This window comes from Phocoena sinus, chromosome 21 (assembly GCF_008692025.1).
Source record: "Phocoena sinus isolate mPhoSin1 chromosome 21, mPhoSin1.pri, whole genome shotgun sequence".
NCBI classification, from domain to species: Eukaryota; Metazoa; Chordata; class Mammalia; order Artiodactyla; family Phocoenidae; genus Phocoena; species Phocoena sinus.
Window position 1 is genome coordinate 13,172,540 of NC_045783.1, and position 8,360 is coordinate 13,180,899.

Genomic DNA, 8,360 nt, shown 5'->3' on the forward strand with positions numbered 1-8,360 from the left:
TAGAAAATGATAACAGAAGAAGGCCTGGGATTTCAGAAAGAAAGAAAAAAAAAAACAGCAAGGGAATGGGTAAAAATATGGGTAAATATAGTCAGCTATCCTTCTCATGAGTTTCTGAGATCATATTTGATGGTTGAAGCAAAAATTAAAACAGCATCTATTTGGTGCTCAATATATGTAAAAGAAACACTTAAAAGAATTATGTTCTAAAAGTAGGGGGTTAAAAGGACCTAAATGGAAGTAAGTTTTCAATACTTCACTTGCAGTTAAACATCAAAATCAATAGATTGTGATGTCATGTATGTAATACCTAGAGCAACCACAAAGAAAGGTATACAAAGCAATATGCTCAAAAAAAGTGCAAATTAAACAAGATGGAATCCTAAAAAAAAGAGGCCAGGCACCCCACAAAAAAAACAAGAAAAGAGAAATAGGAAACAAACAGAAAACAAATAATAAAGTAGCAGACTTCAGCTCCAACATTTCAATAATTGCTTTAAAGGGAAACGGTCTACACATACTAATTAAAGGGCAGAGGTTAGTAGATTTTTTAAAAATTAATTAATTAATTAATTAAGTTTTGGCTGCGCTGGGTCTTTGTCGATGCACGAGGGCTTTCTCCAGTTGTGGTGAGCGGGGGCCGTTCCTCATCACGGTGTGCAGGCCTCTCACTGTCGCGGCCTCTCCCGTTGCGGAGCACAGGCTCCGGACGCACAGGCTCAGTAGTTGTGGCTCACAGGCCCAGTTGCTCCACGGCATGTGGGATCCTCCCAGACCAGGGCACGAATCTGTGTCCCCCGCATTGGCAGGCAGATTCCCAACCACTGCGCCACCAGGGAAGCCCCAGAATAGATTTTTAAAAAGAAAAGAAAGTGTAATCCAACTACGTGCTGTCTACAAGAAACTCACTTCAAACACAATGACATAGGTAATTTGAAAGTAAAAGGATAAAAATAGATTTGTCAAGCTAACATGAAAAATAGTGAAAGCAAGAGTAGTGGTATATTGATAACAGAAAAAAATTAAATAGACTTCCCTGGTGGTGCAGTGGTTAAGAATCCGCCTGCCAATGCTGGGGACACGGGTTTGAGCCCTGGTCTGGGAAGATCCCACATGCCACGGAGCAACTAAGCCCGTGTACCACAACCACTGAGCCTGTGCTCTAGAGCCCGCAGGCCACAACTACTGAGCCCACGAGCCACAACTACTGAAGCCCGCGTGCCTAGAGCCTGTGCTCCGCAACAAGAGAAGCCACCACAATGAGAAGCCTGCACACCGCAACAAAGACTAGCCCCCACTTGCCGCAACGAGAGAAAAGCCCGCGCACAGCAATAAGGACCCAACGCAGCCAAAAATAAATAAATAAAATAAATTTATTTAAAAAAAAATTTAAAGAGGGTTATTATATAATGATTTTAAAAAATCCACCAAGAAGACATAGAGACACTAAATGTGTATGTACCAAACAATAGAGCTTTAAAATTCAATTAAGTGTAAAACTTTTAATCAAAATTAGCATTATAGTGTTACCATTTATTCAGAATTACTTTAGTCTATCCACCCTTCCATCATCTATCTTTCAGTCTTCCTGTTTATCCGTCTATGAGCCCAGAGGGTGAACGGCATGTATTTTCCTCTATTAACGATGGTGGTTTGTAGGCTGTGGGGTTGGGAATGGCTCTTTACCATCTTCTTCGTCCTTGCTATGATCATTGATTTTTTATTAGATGAGCACTTTTTAGAAAAGTAAAGTCATAGAAATAAGCAACTAAATTAAAGTAAAATAATATATAAATTAATTTGTTCAGTGTTTAAACTTTTTATTGGCACTCTGTTAGATTCAAATTAGATTTTGGAATAGTATCTCACAGAAGGCAGATGTGCTCAACTTATGTTAACTCTGCCTTTGCCTGTGGTTTAATTTAAGCAATTTGCTTTTGTAAAGGGACACAGATCCAACCTATTTTAAATATATGTAAATGCTTATTTATTTAATTAAAATGAGATAGTGTCAAGCACTCATTTGAATAACGCAGAGCATCTTGATCTGTGTTCTGGGGGACCGTGTGTTATATGTGTGTGGAGATTACTGATGCTCTCAGCCATCAGGGAGGCCTCAGTTTGGCCTGGGGCCCTGAGCATTTATCTTAGGCCACAAGCATTGTTGTCCGTTAACCCCTATCTGCTATAGGAATGTTATTTTCTGTGCATGCTATGATTTAAAAAAAAGGAGCTGGGCGATTTTTCACACCCTAATGCATAAGTCATGTTGGTCAATGAAGGTGAAGCTTCTTCTGAATTAACAAGAAACCTCACTAATATTTATGCCAATTTAAATATAATTAAACAGAGCAACTGATTATTAAGTAAAACAACCCATTTGAATTGCAGAATTGTAAGGTTGTAGGTTACATTTCACAGATCATAGCAATAATCTAAGTCTATCATTAAGACAAGAGCCAAGAACATCCAAGACATTATTAAAGAGGATAGAGAAGAAATTTACCCTGCCCAACATCCGAACTTTTATGAAGCTACAGCAATTAAGACAGTGTGGTATTTCTACAAAGATAAACAAACTGACCAGTGAAACTGGCCCATGAAGGAGAATACAGAACTCCCAAACAGTCCTCACATATTTAATCTTTGATATATTATATAGATGGCATGGCAGATCAGCAAGGAAAGCAGGGATTTTTCAATAAGCACAACTAGAAAAAAATTGTTATTGGTATAGGGAAAAAATAAAATTATAGCCCTAACTCCCTCTATATACAAAAACTAATTCCAGAGGATCATTCTTTTTTTTTTTAACATCTTCATTGGAGTATAACTGCTTACGATGTTGTGTTAGTTGCTGCTGTATAACAAAGTGAATCAGCCATATGTATACATATATTCCCATATCTCCTCCCTCTTGTGTCTCCCTCCCAATCCTACCCCTTTAGGTGGACACAAAGCACCGAGCTGACTCCCTGTGCTATGCGGCTGCTTCCCACTAGCTATCTATTTTACATTTGATAGTGTATATATGTCCATGCCACTCTTTCACTTCATCCCAGCTTGCCCTTCCCCCTCCCCATGTCCTCAAGTCCATTCTCTACATCTGTGTCTTTATTCCTGTCCTGCTCCTAGCTTCTTCAGAACCTTTTTTTTTTTTTTTAGATTCCATATATATGTGTTAGCATACGGTATTCGTTTTTCTCTTTCTGACTTACTTCACTCTGTGTGACAGTCTCTAGGTCCATCCACAGAGGATCATTCTTAAATGTCAGAAGCAAAATGTTAAAATGTTTAGTAGAAAGTAGAAGCAAGTGAGATGCAAAAACGTGTTTAACTATTAAAGGAGATTAAAATTTTGGACTATAGCAAAATTAAGAAATTCTTTCATCAAACGGTGAAAAGAGAAACTATAAAATGGAAAAAGATATTTGCAGCACATAAAACCTACAAAGCATTAACATATCAGCACAGTTTAAGGAGCTCTTACAAATTAATGAAAAACAACAATAGAAAATTGGCAAAAGACCTTAATAGGAGTTTCACAGAGAGGAAACATCCAGCCAATAAACACATAAAAAATGGCTCAATCTCAGTAATTAGGAAAATGAACAATGAGACGTTTTGCGTCTATTCTATTGGCAAATATTAAGAAGTTTGACAATACCAAATATGGAGAGATTGTGGATCAAATATGAAGAGAAAGCTATATATTATTTGGTCAGAGTTTAAATTAGAACCACCACTTTGGAAAACAATTTGGATTATCTCATGAAGTTGAGCATTCTCATACTTTATGACAGAAAAATTCCTCTAAGTATAAGCTGTAGGGAAACTTGCCCATGTGTACTGGAAGACAAAAAAAAAAAAAAAAAAAAAACCCTCACATAGTGCCATTCATAATAGCAAAAAGCTGGAAATAAACCAAATGTTCATTCATAAGAGAATGGGTAAATTAACAGGAGAATGGATATAAGTTATACATTTAAAAAAGGAAAACAACCAAGCAATACGTTGCTTAAGCAATCATATATATGCGATAAAACATTTTTTTGAAAGCCCAGGAATCATAAGCGTAAATTCAGGGCAGTGGTTACCCCTGGGCTGGAGGGTATGAAGCAAGGAGAAGAACAGGGGTAGAGCAGATGTTAGGCCAGAGTTCTTGTTCTTGGGTTGTGTGGTGGGTTCACAGGTGATCACTGGTTTATTCAAATGCACTCAAATATATTTACATAGAGGCCCAGGAACAGTCAAGGATGACATAGGAACCAAGATGTGCCATGAACCAAGGATTATGATTAATCCATTTTGTGTACTTTAAGTCATTTTAAAAACAGAGAAAAGTAAACCAACAGAAAAGAATTTTTAACAAATGGAATATTGGGCTTCTTGTCATTTTCTTATTCTACAATTCTTCATTACCTCTTTAGCAATGTTTTATTTTAAATTTGATTCCTTGTAAGATTTCTTACCTTTGGTTCTTCAGATTTCTTTTCCAACTCTATTCTTAAATATATAGTGTTCACTATTTGTTAGTATCCAGGTGAGAAAATTCAGAATATGTACTTTTATTTTTAAAAATATTTATTTATTTACTTGGCTGTGCTGGGTCTTAGTTGCAGCATGCGGGATCTTTTAGTTGCGGCATGCGGGATCTTTAGCTGCAGCGTGTGAACTGCAGCTTGTGGGATCTAGTTCCCTGACCAGGGATCAAACCCGCTGCATTGGGAGTGCAGAGTCTTAGCCACTGGGCCACCAGGGAAGTCCCCAGAATATGTGCTTTTAAAGGTTCAGTTCCTGCAACATGTTCTAAGTCTTCATGTTTCATGTAAACTATTATTCCTTTCCAATTATAACTGTCATCTAGAACTCAGTGGCACTATACCTACTCTACAAGTGTCTGGGTGGATTTTTAAAGTAGCCTAAGGTAGGATTAAATGCTAGTTTCTAACAGTACAGATCCATCAATGGCCTAGCACGCCAATCTTCAGTTGCTAATTATCTCTGTTTTTTTCCACTGAGTTGGAAAGGGAAAGTACAAACTCTGTGAAGTTAGACTAGTTGTGTTACCCGTAACATTTGGAGGGCTTTGTTCTTTCAGCCTTTTGCTGTTCAACTGTCACACGCAGCATCTTAGGTGAAAAGGTCCTCTTGTATGGGGATTTTCCCATAGTGCCTTGTGATGCATGAGTGCAGACCCTGCATTTAGAAGCATTTAAGTATGTTGTATATCAGTGTGACAATTAAAAGAACAAATTGTTATTGTATGTTTAGTTCCTGAAGATAAGACCACAGTGACAGTAATGAGGTCAAGACATGGTATCCAGAGAGGGTGAGACTTGGTCTTTAAGAGTGAATTCCCTTTACCTCTCTGCCATGATTCATTGACCAGAAAGTTTAGATGGAGCAATGCAGCAAATAACAAATATCCTGGTGTGTACTCACTATCGTGCTGATACACTGCTGATACATGTGATGGTCACTAGACCTGTCTTCCTGTTGACAACAGGTAGGTTGAAGAAAATGTCTCCTTGGGGATTTTCTTGAGTCTTTAAATTGTATCAGAATGAACTTACTTAGAGCTCAGGAAGCTTGGAACACAGGTTGAATTTTAGTCTTTGGCAGATCTAGGTGAGAGTAACGGGCCTGTCCTTTGTCCTTGTAGCCTCAGGTCACCCTTGGGAAAACACCATGATGCCATTACTGATTTTGAACTTGATGGAGAATGGGTTGCTAACCCCTGTGTCTAGGGAGAAAAAGAGACATTAATGCCAAGAGTTATGAAATGAGTGGGGCTGACATCTGCTTATTATGGGAGGTAGGGGTTTAAGATATAAGAACTTAGGATTTGACAGCCATATTCGTTCGTGGGGCTTGATAAAACCCTGTCCAGTGACCTTTAGGCAATGTGAAAACTGATTAACCCAAATGTGAAACCAGTGTTATTTCACGATCATCCAGAACAACTGGTAGAGCTCTCTTACTTGTGAATGAAATATCACACCTCAGAGGTATTGTTATAATCCAACACAGCACCATTCAGCTCACGTCTATTCTTCCAGAAGTGCCTGAAATACCCAAAATCCTACAAATTAACATTTCATGTGGTGAGAGTGCCTGTCTTTTTTAAGCTATAGATTTCATGTTTATAAGAGCTACGGGCAGGGCCAGTTTTTGGAGGTTTTTAAAATTTATTTACTTTTGGTTGCGTTGGGTCTTCATTGTTGCACAGGGGCTTTCTCTAGTTGCGACGAGTGGGGGCTACTCTTCGTTGCGGTGCATGGGCTACTCTTCGTTGTGGTGTGCGGGCTTCTCATTGCTGTGGCTTCTCTTGTTTTGGAGCCCGGGCTCTAGGTGCACGGGCTTCATTAGTTGTGACACGCGGGCTCAGTAGTTGTGGCTCACGGGCTCTAGAGTGCAGGCTCAGTAGTTGCGGCGCACAGGCTTAGTTGCTCTGTGGCATGTGGGATCTTCCCGGACCAGGGCTCAAACCTGTGTCCTCTGCCTTGGCAGGCAGATTCTTAACCACTGCACCACCAGGGAAGTCCAGGGCCAGTTTTTTTGTTTTTTGTTTTTTTTTTGGCGGTACGCGGGCCTGTCACTGCTGTGGCCTCTCCCGTTGCAGAGCCCAGGCTCCGGACGCGCAGGCTCAGCGGCCATGGGTCACGGGCCCAGCCGCTCCGCGGCATGTGGGATCTTCCCGGACCGGGGCACGAACCCGTGTTCCCTGCATCGGCAGGCGGACTCTCAACCACTGTGCCACCAGGGAAGCCCCAGGGCCAGTTTTAACACAGATCATGGCAAGTTTATTTTTCAAAATGCAATTTTGATATTTTACTATTCCTGTTGGGTAGAGGAGGCATTGTTGATGTGTAGGGCTTTACAAAATGTTTACACCATCCCATAAAAAGCCCACTCACTCTTAATGGACAAGGTGTTTCAAATGTTGGAATACAGTCTTTTAAAACTTGCTGAATAAGTATTTGAATGTGAGCTGCTTCTACCCATCCTGAAAAGATACTAGAGCATATATCTATAAGGATAACATTTTATTTACTGGAGCATATATCTATAAGTATAACATTTTATTTGAATAGATCATCTGAATAATTACAAATATCCTTCCAGGAGAAGGATGAGCTACCTCCTTTGTCTTTAAGGTTTTTCTCTTGCTGTAAGCTTGAAAAATAGGGCAGTTCTGACAGTCCTGGTGAGCTCCACTGGCAAAACTGTAGAGCATGTTACTCACATCTAATTATTCGCAGAACCCCTTCTTTGTTCCTGTGTGCCAAGCTGTGAGTTAAATTAGTGGGAGATGGAAGTAATTTTTTGGCAGTACCAAGTGGCCATCGAGGGAGTGCCAAAGATAATTTGGGTACAAAGTCACCCTAACAGATTCCTAAGTATTTTCCCCCACTGAATTTAGTGTTGTCAGAGAAGACTGGTCATTTTTTTAAATCCAGGGTCCAATCTGGGGACAAGGAAGAGCAATGACTTGTGTTAGTGACCTAGCAATTTAATCGTCACAGAGGTGGTCATAGAAGGGCCATTTGGACATCTCACCTCCTGCGTAACTGAGACACCCTTGTGGTTTTATAACCATCATTACCTCGAAGCATAGCCAGTGCCATTGAAAATGTTAACACTTTTTTTTTTAAGAGGAAACAGTACTCACTTGAGGAAGAAGAGGTTCTGCTGCCTGGGTGCCCTTGGTGTTCAGCTGGGTGTGGAGCGAGGTCGTTTCCTGTCGTGTTGGCTTGAGCGGGCTGGTTATTGTCTAAACGTTTTCTGTCTTCCTAGGCTGCCCCTTTCTTTGGAAGCTTTTTTTTTTTTTTTTTTTTGGTTTGCACCCACTGCCCTTTCTGTGTTGCCAGCTTCTCTGTTATTCAATCCAGGATGCATGAGACAATAAGAAAACTCAGGGAACTCACTGCCACATCACTCCCTGGGTTCTAAGGTCATTTCCCCATCTCCCTCCTCCTCTCCCCTTTCAGAGTTTTCTATATTTGCTTTATAACATCCAGGCTTTCTAGCAGAACGAATAAGAAGAGTGAATTGACTCCACCTTGGTCTCTCCAGTATCTTTATATCAGTTAAATAGGAATTCCATTGGAATTGAGACACAGCATAAATTTCGGAGGCCTCTAGGGATGCACAGAGTACACTTCATCAGAGTTTTCTCCAGTAGAAACCCTGCACCTGGGTCATTTTTAAAAAATCAACTTTTGGGAATTCCCTGGTGGTCCAGTGGTTAGGATTCCTTGCTTTCACTGCTGAAGGAGCAGGTTTGATCCCTGGTCGGGGAACTAAGATCCCACAAGCCGCATGGCGCAGCCAAAAGAAAAAAAAAATCAACTTTT

At 40.2% G+C, this 8,360-nt stretch overlaps 1 long non-coding RNA gene across 1 annotated transcript in view; it reads right to left on the bottom strand.

Annotated features, from left to right (window-relative positions):
- The window catches only part of LOC116746662, a 33,514-nt gene extending 25,445 nt beyond the window's left edge, over nucleotides 1–8,069 (bottom strand). The window contains exons 1-2 of the long non-coding RNA XR_004347836.1: nucleotides 7,676–8,069; nucleotides 5,577–5,746 (exon numbers count right to left, since the gene is read on the bottom strand). This is a non-coding gene — a long non-coding RNA (uncharacterized LOC116746662). The remainder of the gene's footprint in view (nucleotides 1–5,576; nucleotides 5,747–7,675) is intronic.
- Between the last annotated feature and the right edge of the window lie 291 nt (nucleotides 8,070–8,360).